Source organism: Hetaerina americana, unplaced genomic scaffold (genome assembly GCF_022747635.1).
Source record: "Hetaerina americana unplaced genomic scaffold, ioHetAmer1.1.p SCAF_30, whole genome shotgun sequence".
NCBI lineage: Eukaryota > Metazoa > Arthropoda > Insecta > Odonata > Calopterygidae > Hetaerina > Hetaerina americana.
In genome coordinates this window covers 2,089,213-2,105,064 of record NW_027286875.1, presented here as the reverse complement: position 1 = coordinate 2,105,064, position 15,852 = coordinate 2,089,213, and the positions used below count along the sequence as shown (strand labels likewise).

The 15,852-nt window shown below is 48.8% G+C and overlaps 1 protein-coding gene across 1 annotated transcript in view; it reads right to left on the bottom strand.

The window, feature by feature from the left end:
• LOC139691200 (GATA zinc finger domain-containing protein 14-like) overlaps nucleotides 1–14,778 on the bottom strand; it is a 107,719-nt gene extending 92,941 nt beyond the window's left edge. The window contains exon 1 of the mRNA XM_071588929.1: nucleotides 14,533–14,778. The gene's annotated coding sequence lies outside the window, so the exon portion shown is untranslated. The remainder of the gene's footprint in view (nucleotides 1–14,532) is intronic.
• Between the last annotated feature and the right edge of the window lie 1,074 nt (nucleotides 14,779–15,852).

Below are 15,852 nucleotides of genomic sequence, written 5' to 3'. Positions count from 1 at the left end.
TCATCGGCGCGTTAGCAACTTTACGAATACACCATCAAGATGTCGTTAGCTGGTTTGTTTTTCCAGAGATCTCACTCTGAGATCTTCCCAAGGTGGGAGCGTATTCGAAAGTGACCCGTGTAGAAAATGGAAGGAAGGTGCCGTCGGTAATTATTCCTACTGTTTACTTAGAAAGGGGTTGGTTAGGGGTTCCAGATTTTCCATAACTTTGCCCGCTTCACTTTCTCCTTCTCTCTCTCTCCTCCCTTCAAGTTCACCCGCTGACACAGCCACTGCTACGCTCCTACATAATGGAGTACCATTGGTGCGCCGCGAAGCAACGGATCACCCAAAGGGCACACTTCGACCACGAAGCCCCTCAGCCCATTATCATTTCAGTGGTCCTGCCACACCTCACAAAGTGATTTTCCGGCACCAGAGCGAGGTGCCGCTCGGGCGGTCGGGGAGAATGTCCGGAGAACTAGCGGATTCCATTGGGCAAACTTTCCAAACCCACCAAGACAACTTGAAACCCAAGCGGTCGCGATCACGAAAATTTCACCGACGTAAAAATTTCCTCAAAAATCCAATGATTTTTTTAGAATCCTCGCTTACCTACTCCTCCCCACCCACCCACAGAAATTCCAACGACGACGGGAAGGAAGATGTTCACTCGGAAGTCTCGAATCGGGTTTTCGAAATTCGGCGAGGGAGATCGTTAATTATGGCCTTCGGTGGGATGGGTAAAGTGCACCGGACGCCTAGAACAGATCCAGTCCGCCCATCGGAGGAGGTGGGAGGGAGACGAGGGCGCAGTCAGATACGATAGGAGTGCGAAAACTCTTGGAAAACGGTTCTGTTCCACGGCTTGCGATGAGGCAATGGGCGCGCACACGCTCCCGACGAAGGGCGCCGCGGCAACGGTTTCCCAGGAGGCGTGAGGCAACGACGCGGGGGGTCGCTCCCCACCACCCCCGGCGGCGAGGGGCGGGTGGCGGCTGCGGCTGCCTCGTGGGATCCGGGGAAAGGTAAACCCCTCGAGGGGCCGGGGGGTGCGCCTGAAACGTTGCCATTAGAGATGGGCACGTGCGGTGATTTATTTTAATGCGTCTCGTAACGCGTGTGACTCCTTTGATGAAAATTTGGTGGGGAATGGAGCAGGTACTGATTCGCCGTGGTTCCAAGTCTGCCATGACACGTACATTTGTGATCTCGGGAAACGAAGCGTCAATGTGCGAGAACTTTTACATAATAATCCTCATCACACTGCACCTCTTTGCATGACCTTGAAAATTTTCCTAGGTAAGGTCTTCACACCAAGGTTATGGAAATGAGTGAATGTGCATGCGTCCGGAAATTTATGTTTTATGAGTGGTAAATCATATTATTCTTGATTTTGGATCAACTAATGTATTTACAATACTCGCTCCTATTTCGCAAGTTTTGCTTAATCATCACGAGGTATCAATCAGAGGATTGATTGGTAACATTTCTCTAATATTTTCTTTTCCCTACCAATATCTTCATTCCCACCTCCCCATAGCTGCCGACAATTTCCACCACCTGCTTCTCATAGTTCATCCTCGGCCTTCCCCCGTAATTTTTCCTCTTAATGTTTCCTTCGATTAAGGCTATCGTGCCTCAGGGTATGTCTAATTAATTTCATCCTTCTTTTTATTAGTGACCTCATAGAACTATCCCTACACCCACTCTTTGAAGAACTTCTTCATTCGCTAATATGTTTATTTGTTTCATTTACACCTTTCTTCTTAAGTACGTTCCTTTCCAGCGTTCGTCATATTATATGATCGAAATATTCTTCGGAAGTTTTGATGCTCACCTACCTTCGAAGAGGCTACTCGGATTGGGCCTGATGACATCGCCTGAAGGGGGCCAATACCTTGTGGGACAGCTCTTCCGAAGCGAAGCGTTTCCGAGAACAGGTGCAAGCGTGCATGGGTTCTTTCTCCATGCTGGTGTGGGAAACACCACAGGAGTGCACTCACGCATTTCAAATACGCTCCGTGAGCACACCCCGACGCAGTAGGGAGTGGGAGATGGGGGGTCGTCGCGATGGGCGACACGAGGCATCGGTCACATCGTGAGCCCCTCCCCGTCCCCCGGTCCCCTTAACGTCCGCAGTCTAAAAGCCCCTCTCCTCGCTTTCACTCCAGCCACCCTCTCCCGGCGTGTGCGGCCGGAGCTCTCGCCGCGGTGTACCTTGTCGTGAGTCCTCTCCCTCTCGTGGGAGCATCTCCCACCAAGGTGGGAGGAGAAGTCATTCGCTTCCCCCGGGAAGAAATGGAACTCCGGGCGAGAAATTCAACCGGCGGAAAGACTTTGGATTCTTTCGAGGATGGACTCATTTAGTCTCACCCGCAGACCTACCCGATGCATAGGTTTAAGCATATCTAAGTATTTATATATAAATATATATCTGTATAAAAATACATATGTTTATACATGTGGTATGTATTTATTTAATTTCCGACCGCGCGTCGCGGCTCGCCTCGAAATTAACTTAAGGTAAACACGCGTAATTAAAAACCAACTAGTCCTCTTCTCGCTCTCCCTCTTGGAATTAATTAAGAAATGTTAACGATTGGAATTTTAATGAGGTAAAATATTGGATGTACGCCCTCCTCGTTGATATCTTCGCCTGAAAACTCGCCAGACATCGGCAGAGTTGGGGGGGGGGAGGGATGCTGCGATCCGTGACTACCCACCCACCTTCTTCACTTCCCTCTCCTCCACTCACGCCGCCCACAAACGAGCGAGGCTGTCCTCCCTGGCATCCTTCGCGGCGGATATTTTCTTACAACGAAACGGAACCCTTATTTCGAGGAGGCTTCAAAACCTTACCAAACATAGCTACCGGGTAAGGTAATTTCAAACGGCCTCAAAACGAATGCCCTTCCTTTTAATCTGCCCCGAGTGATCGGAGTTAAGCTGACGAGAAAAAAAAGAAGAGGGGATAAAGGGCAAAAGAGCGTGTCTGCGGGTGTGTACGTATATATTATTTACTTATCCTTATTATTCGACCTCGAAAAATCCTTTTGACGGGACCTTCCTCCCATTCTTTATTTTTTTCATGAACCTTCTCCACTCTTCTCCTCATGTTTCCCTTGCTCGTATCTCCTTCTATCTCTATCTCATACCCCCTCGGCCTCTCGATTTAGCAAAATTGGAAAGCAGGGGATAGAGGAAGGGAGAGGGGAAGAAAAGGAGGAATGGAAGAGTTAGACGGAGCGGTGGAAAAACTACGCTCCACGAGTCCGGAACACTCTGATTCAATCCCTTTTCCCTGGCTTAGATATTCCCTCCCCCGGCCGCCCGGGAACGCCTAACTCGTTACCCTAAGTGAGAGAATGTCCGTTCTCGGCCGTTCTGTCCCTTTGGGCCGCAGTTTAGGAGACCGGGGGATAAATAAGCCGCCGGTTCCAATTATTCGCGGAGGGCGAGCCTGGGAAACGGGAGTGGAGCGGGGAAGTCCGAAGTGTAGTTAGTTGGGCGTAAAAAGAGGAGTGGGTGGTGGTCGTAAGTGGTGAGGGGGGGTGAGGGAGGAAGGGTTGGGGTGGGAGTTGGTGCCGAAGGGGGGCGAGGGTTGGGAGTGGTGCGGGGACGCGTAGAGGGATGCCGGGCAAGGTGCGGATGCGGACGAAGGTGGAAGGAAGGAGATAGAAAGGAGAGGGCGGGAGGGGAGGTGACCTAAGGGGTTTAAGGAGTTGGTAGACGGTGAAGGAGAGAAATAAAAGCATGAAGAAGTGGAATAGATTAATTATCAGGTCGGAGTTTTGGAAACTTTCGCATTTTTATCCCTGTGCAAATATAAAGATTGATTTCGTGGTACTTAAAACTTTGTTTTCCCACTGGTTTTAGATCGCTTGCCATTGAATTTTTTCATCTGGGCCTTTAACTGACGTCCAAAATATTGGGTTAATTTCAGAATCAATAAATCTTATTTAATTAAAAACGCAGAACCGCTTCCGGCCCTGCGCCCATTCCGGGCAAGAGGACTCGAACTAACTGCCCAGTGGCTGATGGAAAACAAACCACTACCGACGTTCAACTGAATTAACAAGGGGTAAAGGAGCAAGTGGAATGATGGGTGCAACGGATGGGGCTATGGAGCGCTGATAATCGTGAAAAAAAGGCAATGACAAACGACGATACTTTAACATAAAAATCTAAGAATAATTTTCAGCATATAAATTTTTGAAATTACGTAGTAAACAGAATACGTACGTTCCATTCCGACATCTCCGGGAAGGAGGGTGATGATGTGAGCGAGAGCATAATTCCGTGCCCGGAGACGCATCCACGTTTCGACAGGTGGATAAATTTAACTTTTGGAGAATTTCTGCGGGAAACACCATTCATTTACCAACGCAGAATAAACAAAATAATCTTAGGGAATTGTTGGTTTTTTTTAATATAAGCCACTCTGAGGTAGTCGACCGAGAGCCGTGACCCCATAAAGTCACCGGATGCTCGGAATGGTTGAAGGGTCGGATCGACGCAAGGGGGACGGGTGGGCGGGACGATGGGGTTCGGGAGAAGGGGGGGATGTTTCATGGAGGAGACAGTCGGAGGCAGCGGTGGCGAGGAGCTTGAAGTTTCCGAATCGAGGGAAGTGGAAGTTAAATAGTGAGAAGAGAACGGATGAGAGTCGGCGAACGCGGTTCATAAAAGCGAGGGACGAATCAGGCCAGCAAAAATCGACACCGGCTCTGAATTTTCCAAAGGGGGACGGAAAAAAATTATTCGTGGAAGAGGGGAGAGAACTGGGGCACAAACTCGAAGCGAAAACCGAGCAGCATAACCAAGTTTGGAGTTTGGTGCGAGGGGAGAAGAAGAGCGGGATAGGAGGAAGGGAAGGATAGGGGAAGAAGAATACGAAATAGTAGGAGAGTGGATGGGAAGCTCGGGGGCAAGGGGAGGGAAGGGGGGGAATTGGAGAGGTCCGCGGCAAAAGAGAAACGGGTAGGTAAGGGTTAAATGATGGAAGGGAGGTTCTGGGTTCGTTTTGAGCACTTTTAGACCATTTTCCTGGGCGAGACCCCCGTGGGATGGGCCCCATGTGCTCCGTCTCTTCCCTTCTCCCCGCCCACGAACCACCTGGCATCGGGAGGATTTGCTCCTTTCCATCTGCCTCCTCCGGCCGACCGCCCCTGCCCTCCCTCCCCCGCCCCGAGCCGATCCACTACCTCTCCCATCGCTCACTCCACTGACCCTGCAGATTGGCCCCACTCTCCCCAATTACCTACTCCCCTCTCCTTGCCTCTCCATTACATCTCCATTATCATCCGTAGGTATATCCCCCTCTATCTCTCTCTTCTGCCCACTCGGTCACTTCCTTCTTCAGTCTCATTGCGCCCATTACCCCTCCCGATCCGCACATGTATTCGACAAAGTGATACCAGTTCGTCGTCTTTTTTCCTGCTCCAACTCCAACGTTTTTTTCGCCATCTAACATTTTGAACGTTTCTATTTTTTGCGTTTCTGGAGAGGATCGTGGTACACGGAGTGTATCCAGAGGCCATAAAGCCTCTTCGTTTCTTTTTCATCGCAATTTTCCCAGAAAAGTTCTCGAGTGCACGTATGGTGGAGGGTGTACAAAAAACTGTTTTGGAATTTATTTATGTTTATCAAATTATATTAAGTGATTGTGCAGTGAAATCGTATTGCACGATCATAAACCTAAGTCGTAAACTGTCCCAAATTGCTTTTGTATGTGTTTTCGTGTGTGTCTACTAAATCTAATTGATATGAGTAGAACTATTATCACATGAATGAAATACTACGAACTTACTTCTGGGGCTGACTTATTCCACAAAGTCAAAACTGAAAGTGATTAGGGTATTTTAATTATTGTTTACAGTAACATAATATCTTTAAGCCTGGAGATATTAGATTAAAACAAAATAAACATGATTTTTGTCTCTAGTACATATATACGCATAATGTGTTTCGGTTTTCGTCAATTAAGTACCAATTTCAATGTTATTTCATGTCTAAATTGGAGTAAAGATTATTGTTATAGTTTAAAGTGGCAACACATGCAATAATTTTGTGCATCATCAATGATATTAATCAGCCTTTTATAATGCTGTTTTTAACATCCTCTGGCATTGTCAGCGGTCGTCGAGAGACCAAAACTGTGTGCGATTTGGTCAACTTATTTGCCCTCGCTTATCCCACGGGTATGAAATGGAATCGTGACGTCTTAATTCTCTCAATTATATTTCTCACAATGGCCGCAGTGGGCCTCGGATTTTGTTTAAGGGCCTCGGGCCTCCTTTCCCTTCCATGGGACGACGATGGAGAGAGGACCACCCCTCCAAAATCGATCAAACCGAACAATGAACGGGGAGAAGAAGACCGCGGGGCAATCTGATGTATTTTTTTCAAGGCTCCTTTGTCTCCACGAATATAAAACGTTATCGCTCCCTCCCGTAAAAGAGCCTCGGGTCGGGCGGGAGCTTGTTGCGAAAATTACGTCGAAATAATCTCATTTGTCCTCCCCTCCCGGCTACACATAGCCTTTTTCTCCCTTCCCCACCTTCTAAAGCTTCCTCTTTCGGCCCATCCGCCCGTCCATTCCCCCACCCTCATTATCCTCCGGCTAATTTTTTTCCTCCTCCTACTCCTCATATTTCCATCCTGCTCTAATACTCCTCGACGACCCGCCTGCCCACTTCCTATCTCTCTCTCGTCTCGTGCACTTCGCAAACATACGGATCCTCCGCTCTTCCTTCCGCCTCACATGTCCCTCCCAAACGGAGGGTATGCTGGCGCACTCGTCCTCTCCTCCGCCGACGCCGCCTTCTTACCCGCTCTCTCTCTCGTTCTTCCCTTCTCTCTCTCTTCCCCCCCTCCTCTCTCTCCCTTCAACCCACTCCACCTCGCATGAATTAGTGGATCCGAAGGAGAAAGTGATTCCGTGAAACCAACCTTTTGGGAGGCGGGGGGAGTTGGAGGGAGAGATGGGAAGGAAGGGGGGGGACCGGGAGGACGAAGGACGCGGCGGGCAAACGCCAGGGAGGGCAGGAGAGGGTGGTTGTGTGTGATTTGCGATGGACGCGGCGAGCGCGAAGAGGGTCCGAGGTAGAGGGAGGGCCCGGAGTCGATGTTTTTTAATTGAAAGGATATCCCTCTCCCATGTCTCTTTCCTCGCGCAACCACCTAGCATTGGATAGCTCTCCCTCTATCTCTCACCGTGGGTCCGTCCCCTAGACCACGTTCTCATTCCACTTTCATGGACTTCTCCGAGTGATCCACCTCCTGAAGGGACCCAAGGCGGTCAATCTGCTCTTCTAAAAGTGAGACTCCAAACGGGGAGAGAGGACATTCATCCTCTTCCTCCGCAGCCAGGTGTGAATGATCGTACCTTTCCAGTTCGCTATTCGAAATAATCGCACATATCCATGTGCAAAATTTCCAAGAATTCGCTTCTGCGTCCTTAAAAACAAGGGTTTGGAATAGTAGACACAGCGAATTTCTCGTGCGTGAACGCATAATATCGATGAACGAAAGATTTTTTTATTGCAAAAAAAGGTAACCGTTTAGATGATTTTCATCGGTTCCTGATATACTGTAGATCTTAATAGTCTACTACTGCAGTTTTCAGCTATTAACATTTTGAAGTAAGAAGTTTGAAAATAACATACCATGTTTTTGTTGGCCATACCCCAACTTTTTATTAATTAAGTTGCGTTTTAGAGATAATTTCGCAAGTTACGACGCACACGACAAGGTATATCCCTTGAAATTTATCGCGAGGTATTCCAAGCAATGGGACAGCGTCTAATTCCACCGGGGACTGAAAAAAGAGGTTTCCAATGAATGCTAACAAGTTGTCATGAGACGGCGCACCGCGCATTTCTTTCTCTCCTTTCCGACTTTTCTTCCGTTGTCATTGTTTCGTTCCTCCCTGCGCCAAGATCCTCTGTCCAGCCTCCCCGTCGTCCCCCACCCTTTCGCTCAACTCTTCCCTCGCGCCCCCTCTCTTTCGACCCCCGCTCCCCGTTCTCCCTCCTTCCATCAGCTCCTACGCCCCCCATCAAACCCCTCCCCACCGGCGAAGTCTCCTTTAATAATCCCAGGGTTTTGCGCTAACGCGAAACTCACGGATCGTTTGCCTAATGCGGTGGAGTTTTTATTTTCTCCTGAGGTCAGCTGACGCAATTCGTGTTTAACCAACCGTTCATTTCGGCGCTCACCTATGCAACGCTCTTTTTCCAGTTCCAGGATTCAGAAATCAATTCCGCAACTCCGCCGTTCTCAAAATCGGTGCGGAATCGGAACGCAAATCCGAACTAGTTGGAAACAATTTCAAGCCGCTTCAGCATGCCACAACTTTCCTTTAATCCAGTGGAAAATTTCCTACATGGCGCGTACCTACCCAGAAATAAATTTTTTTTTGTTTTTCGCAATTTAAATGCGCGATGGATCCACGGAGGCTTCCGCGAAATCGCGCCGGAGGGGACGAATTTGGCTTCCAAAGTTCATTATCGAAGCTTTCCGGGAAGGATAGTAGGGGTGGTCGTCGGGTGGGTTGAGGGGAGAGGGGGAGTGCAGAAGCGTAGGAGGAATTCCTTTCTCATCCTCTCCTTCTCGATCTCTCAATCCGGACTCCCCCCCTCCAGAACCCTCCCCCTCCCCGAAACAGCACTCTCACTCATTTACATGTCTCGCGGAGTTTACCTTCCTCATAACCCATCCACGATTCAGGTGACTCCGTGTGGAATACGCGGCGAGAGCGAACTCACTTCCATTCCCCTCCCCCCCCCCCAACACCTCTCTCCTACCAACTCACTCGCGCAATTTCTCGCCGTCTCAATTGTTACTCCTTTCTTCACACCCTTTAGCGTTTCGCAAGTTCTCTTTCGCCGATCTCTCCCGCTTTTATCCGCTGGATAAGATTTATCAAGTATATTTACGTCTCATCCACCTTCTCGATCACTCTCGTCATCCCTTTCTATATCCCTCCCTACAAACCTCGCTCAATCTCACCCTCATTCTCTTCCACCCCACCCCTCCGCCCGTGCCCTCCCGGCGACAGGCAAGGACGCCGCCTCGGAAGGACGCCCGAAGGGATCGGCCATCTCAAGTCCGCGTACCTGGGCGAGTGTGGATGCAGGCGGGCGCGTATAATGCATGCGAGGCGACGCATACTATATAATGACGAGGGTCTCGCCACAGGAATGTGGCTTCGCATTGACGACGGTTTCGCTCGTGGCGCGTCGTCGATGGTATTTCAAAGTCACTCAGGTTGGGAGTGGGGGATGGGGGTGGGTGCGGGCGGAAGGGGCGAGGACGGAGTGGGCAACCCTGGGGTTGTTGGAGCGGGAGGGGGGGGGTTTAGGGTGTCGGGTGCTCCCCCGGGACGAAAGGAGGCCTTCTCCGGCCGCCGAGCAGGTATCCCCTTCGCACTTCTCACCCTCCTTTGCGGGTGTCATCCTACACGGGCTCCGTTGTACACGGACCTAGTATCTAATTGACTACTTGGACTTTTCCCGCAGTGGCAAATCATTTATTTCCATTAGCTTTTCAAAGCAACGTGTATTTCACGCTTTAGTCATTACATGCACACATGAGTCGAATGAAGCCGATGAGGTTTGAGTCATATTTTCCGCTATTTGAGAAGGGAAAGTTTTAATTAGTATCCTTAAATCATAGCTGACATGTCATCAACGTAACAGCCTGGCAACTCGATGATCGGGGAATAGAAATCGACCTCGGGTGCGGATGTTGCGTTTTTCCCAGGGTTGCTCAGGTGGGATGTTGCAGTACGAGTTGCCTTAGACGGACTCATCCAACTCCCATTTAATTTCGTGCTATTTCTACTCTTTTACTAGGCCTGGTTGTGTAAGACAGTGCGCTGGAGCCCTGAAAAAACCCATTCTTGCCCAGAAATATAACGCTAGGAATCTATTAATGTCCGTGTCTAAGTAAAAATAAGAGAAATAAAACGCGGCCTTGTACCACTCGACTTTCACCGATTGGTGTGCTACCTGGCCGACATAAATGTCTTTTGAATTGTTCTACTAAATCTGTCTCCAAAATTTTTACGTGAAGTTCATAGTGTCTGCTTGATATTCATGGGGATAGAATTCATGAAGGAGAGTGCTTGATGGTCTCAATGTCGCCCGAAATGATTAGATTCATCTCTTTCCATCCATTTACGTACGCTACTCCTCCGCCTCCAGCACTCGGTACCCGTGGAGGAATAGCCGGCTGCGGGAGATGCTTCTCCCTCCTCCCGCGTCCTCTGCTTCTACCGCCGCTGCCTCAGCACTTTCGATTGCGTAAATGCCCCACCGCCGGGCTGCGTTGCTGGTTTGTTTTCTTTTTATGCTCGTCCGTGAGTGCCATCGCCTTGCGGGATAGTGATTATGCGGCTAGAAAGTTTTCCCCGCAGCGTCTCTCATCGAGAGGCGCTTCCCCGGTCGAACGGGAGTAGGAAAAGTGCCGTTGCGTGCCGCATTGTTCGACTCTCGAGAGGGAAATTATCGAAGTAGAAGAGGAGCAACCATGGGACGCCGACGCAAGATCGAAATCCATCTAAGCGAAAAAGAGGAGGAAAAAAAGGGAGTGTTTATCTGATTTCGGAACGACCGACTTTCGGGTACCCATGTTTAAATGAACAAATGGGAATCATGGAAAATTCTGTGGCTTTCTGTCCTTATGACAATCAATTGAAAGCCACGTCACGTTCACTCTTTGCCCTTGGGTGCCGAGTGGATAATTAATTCCAAAACTCTCCCACCGTTCTGAAACCTTAAGGATGATTCCCTTTGCCACGATGAAAATAAATGCGCAAATACCCGTCTCGGTGATCATCCAAACTGATTAAGTGTTCCGTGTGCCCGTATTCCCGACGCCCTGAGCACTTTCACTCGACCTGCAACAATGGCCTTTTTTATCGAGATCAATTTTTCTCTGGGAGGAGATCCTTTCATCGTTTACACGAAACTGAAGAAGATTAATCACGTGGGATCAATTAACGGCCACTTTTTGAACGCGCGGAATCGAAACGACTCAACGTCCGTCCCTGCCATCAGGAATTCCCCCAGTGCTTTTAATTCCTCCTTCTCCTCCCGCCTCCCCAAGCCTCTCTCCGCCACGATCCATACACGAGAGAAGAGCTCGCCGACTCACTTTATTTTAATTGATTTAGCTTTGATACGTAAAAGTAGACTGAGAGAATTTCCCTCCTGCCGGCGTCGTTTGTTACTCCACCGACCTCCATCCCCATGCACAAATGTTTAGTCAGGCTTTTCATCCAGCTTCCAGGAGCTCCTAGTCGAAGGGAGAATGGGAGACCTTCCCATGAGCAAACACAAAAGGAATAGAAAAGGAGTACTTTTCCTCCGCGCGCATCCCTTTGAAATCGACGGGTCGCGTGAGCGAGCGAGAGGGAAGGGAAGAGGAGAGGCTCCCAGCATCCACCCACACGCGGACACACGCCCGTGGGAGGGTGGAGTGTGAGAAACGCCTCCCATTCATCTCCCCCACATCCCTCCCTCCCCCCTAATCTAAGGTAGATACCCCTTTTTCCGTACCCCCAATCTCCCCCACGCCCGCCCCCGTCCACAGAAGGAACGGCCGGCAAACGCCACTCTCCTCGTTCCCTTAGGGCGTCCTCCCGGCGAAGGGTTTCGGACATTGAATGGATCGGAGGATGGGAAAGGCGGAGAGAGAGGGGATGGGGTTGGAGTGAGTCCGAATTCCCCTGTCACGCCGTTACGGTTTTCGCAGTCCATTGTTGGCGCGCCGGTGGCGAGAGACAGGTGTTCCCTCCGCTAGACGTGGACTCGGGACGGTGTGTATGTGTGTGTGTGACGCGAACACGCAACACCCTCTCCATTGAAATACACTGACGCCCGCTCCCCTCCAACCGTCCCTCCCAAACACACACACACACCGCGCTCTCAGCCCCTCCGCCGACAACGGTGCGTTTTTCCCTTTCGGTCCCCGCGCTCGACTTCCCCCGGCCCCTCATCCGCAGAACACTAAGTCCAAAGTCGTCGGCGCGGTGACAATGGAATGGCCTCGTTATTAAATGAATGCCTAGGAGAGAAAGAGGCTGGACCAAATGTCAGTGTTGTCATGTCTACCGATTGTTTTGTGGAGAGTAAGGGAGACCAAGGAATTAACGATATTTTCAAAGGTGTACACGTAGTAATTTTTCATGCATATTGGCCAAGAAGACAAAATAGTCTCGTTATATGGTCCTAACCAGACAAATTTGCGCAAGTGCCAGCTTGCCTATATTTAGAAAATTCTCATGTTTGTGTGTCCACGTAAGTTTAACTTCATATTAAGGGAAACATAAAAATTAGAAATGAAGCATTATGTACTCGTATGTGTGTGTGGATTAAACAGTACCTACCTCAATAGAAAGTTTTCATAAAATTGAAGTTTCACTTTCTCCGAGTTTTTCGATGAACGGCAGAATTAAAAGCGCGGCATGGAGTATATTACTAGCGTTAAGTAAAGAAGGGAGAAAAAAATATTCTCGAACCGGGGACGTATACGAAAGGTAGCAAAAAAAAATAGAAGGCCAAATGAGGCGGATGCCGGGAAATAGGGAAGGCTTTGCGAGCCGTAGCCCTTTCGCCCATCCCTGCGGGGAGTGTTCGGATGTGGTGGGCTAGTGCGTGTGGTGTGCGGGTGTGGTGGAGGTGGCATGAGCGCACTGCCATTACTGGGGAAGAAAGCGTATATCCTGGGCTTGTCCCTTTAGTGGGAGGGCTTTGTTAATTAGCCCAAACGAGTTCGAGAGCAGCTGCGAGGGAAGGGACGCACCAGCCACAGTCCACACGGGAGAGGTGGAAAATTGAGATTTGGCTAACTCAGAATTAACAGGCGAAAACGGAAGTTAATAGCTTCGTTTCATTCACTCTGCTACATGTCCGGAGCTCAAAAATTTACAATTCAATTATTATTAATGAAAATGCAGACGAGGTCACGCTGCACCGTCCTACGGTGAAAATTTTTATGATAAAATTCTGTCGAAGCCACCGGTAGGCGGAACTGAGAATTGACGGAATGAATTGGATGAAATTTATGAAAAAAAAAAGTTAATTTATTACATTTTATGAACGACAATCGAGGCAGAGTAAAATATTAAAAAGTATTTATAGCAACTGGTGCACTACACACATGCGTAAACCTAATCGAAAATATATTGGTCCGTTTATATATTCAGTGCGTTGAAATTCTATATTTTTACCTTGATCGTTATTTGCAAAAAAATATGTTCTACTTGAATTTGCAACATCCAACTTATTTTCCAAGAAAAAATCGCAAAATATTGTTTGCTAATTTATATTCAAAGCCTACCTATTTTATGCCAGTAATTACTTTTAAGGCAACCAGAGGTGAAAATTGAAAAGATATTGAGAGTTATTCTTCCAAAGGTTCTGTAGAGGATCGTAAATTATCTGAGTCTGCTGAGAGTTAAATATGGTAAATTAAATAATATTTGAGCGAGAAGGAGAAAAAATATATTTTATTGCTCTATAATACCAAGATATGTGAAAATACAATTTCTAGAAATTTTATGGGTAAGTAAACGACGCATTGATGTGGAGACGTTGATATCCAAAAGTGAAATAGAGCCTTTCTCAGAAATTCTCCCTTTGTTATGCCAATCTCCAAGTGGGTAACTATTTACCTATTGATCTCCCTCTTCTACTCTTCAATAATTAATTACTGCCGAATTGAATAAAACATTCTAATAAATCTGATTTAATTACTTAAAGAGCAAATAATTTTCTTCAGATTTCCGGCGTATTTCCCTGACAACGATAATTATTGCACGTAAATTTTATCAATAAATTGGAAAGTAATTATTAAATATTTCAGCGTTTATGTGTTTGATAAACAAATATTTGACATTATTAGCTCACGCTAACGAGCTACTACTTGATACATATAAATATGAAACTAAATGTCCTTTCCCTTTCCATCGATTTTAAAGCTGGATATTGATCAAAACGTATTCATAAGGTAACAATAATGTGGCATATAACAAACAAAAAATAACATTTTAGTTTCCTGTAGCCAAAATTTTGAGAATATCTGTATTAATCAAAATTTATCCATAACCTAGTAAGCTATGATTCAATCCCATCGAATTTTTAGATACTCAAAAAATGGACATAAACTTGAAAAAATAGACAATCCCAATGGAGCACCTCGCTTCTTATACAAACTATCATAGATCCTTGGCGCACGATATTACTTCGATTTGCGAATCGAAGTAAGTTAATCGGGAGTCTCTCGGAAACAATCCGTTCCCCAATAGGGGAGGAGGAACGAGGAAATCTTTCCCAGGACAAAAATCAAAACTTTGCCCGAGTGGTGAACCACTTGTTCAAACACATCCGCCGGTCGTCCGTCGTTACATTAAAATCCATCCGTCGCGCCCCGGAAAGTGGGCCCGGGGGCATGCAAAGGCATCAAAGCGGAGCGGGGGGGGGGAGGAAAAATCAAAGGGGAAACGAAGGAAAAATCTTCTATAGCGGTCGTCCCGGTACTCACCGATAGCCCGCGGCAGCCTTGCCCTCGCACCCTCGGGTCTCTCCCTCGACGGACGACAAATGTCCGGAAGACACGTCCCCCTTCCTTGGCCCGCGTGGGTCTCTCCGCCTTGGGCGCCTCGGAGGGTGGTGTGAGAGTGGCGGTCTTCGTCGGTGTGTACGCGAGAGGGCGTGTGTCTCGGTTGGCCTTCTTCCTTGTGTTTGAGTGCTGAGAGTGAGCGCGTTCCGGGGTGGTGCGATCCGCTCGGGTCCTCGCGAGTGACTGTGAAAGCGAAGAGCCGGGCCGGAGATAGATAAGGTCGTGGGGGTAAGAGAGGAGGGTCCCCCTTTTGCTTGAGGAGGAGCGAGAGAGAGAGAGACGGAGAGGGTGTGGAGGAGTGCGAGGGAGTTTCGAGAGGAAGGGGGAGAGGGCGGGCGAGTGGAGGGGAAGGATTCTGGGAGAAGTCAGCCTCCGTGAGAGAGAGAGAGGTGGCGGGGGAGGCTGTTGCGGGGATGAGGACGAACCCTCTCTCCTCCCCAAACCCTCCTACCGGCCCCCCTCTCACACCCTTTCCCTCCCTACTCACCTCTCCTCCACCACCCCTCCGCCTCCTCCGAGGAGTGGTGGTGATGTTGTAGGGAGGGTGGACGGAAGGGAATGGGGAGGGGTTGAGGTGTGTGTTGGGCCGGGGAGGCTGGGAAAGAGCGTCGAGGAGACGCGTTGAGGTGGGGGGAGGAGGAGTGTTCCAGGGGGGGGGGAACGTCGACCGGTGGTGGCGGCCAGAGGAGGAAGGGGGATGGAGGTGCGTGAGAGATTGGGGTGGGGTGAGGAGGCGAGGAGGGAGGGATGAATGGAGGGAGAGTCGGTTCGGAGCTTTCGGAAGTGGGGAGGGTGTGAAGCGAGAGTAAAAAGTCCAAGGTTCGGGTAAAAATGAAAGAATGTCTTCCGGTTTATTTAATCCAAGAGAGCCTACGACGGCCGATGTATTTTTTTCTCTGCCCTTTATACTTTTTTTTATTTGTGTTCCCCGCGGAATATCCCCCCTCCCCTCCCTGCCCTCCCCCAACCCTCCCCCCACGCCCCTCCTCCACTCCCCATCCACCTGAATTGGTTGTTTATTGCGCCGGTCATTTTTCCTCTATATTTTTTATTTTTGAACCTCCCACTCATGAATTTATTAGCGGGAGCATCCTTCATTTGCCGAATTCTCGTTCCCTTATTTTATTTCCCCTGGACTTGCGTTCATTTTGTGCCTCCGCGGATAATTTGTGAGAGTTTTTGCATGGAACGCCGCCTCCTCCCCCTCCCCCCATTTGTGATTTAAAAGAGACCGTCCCAATG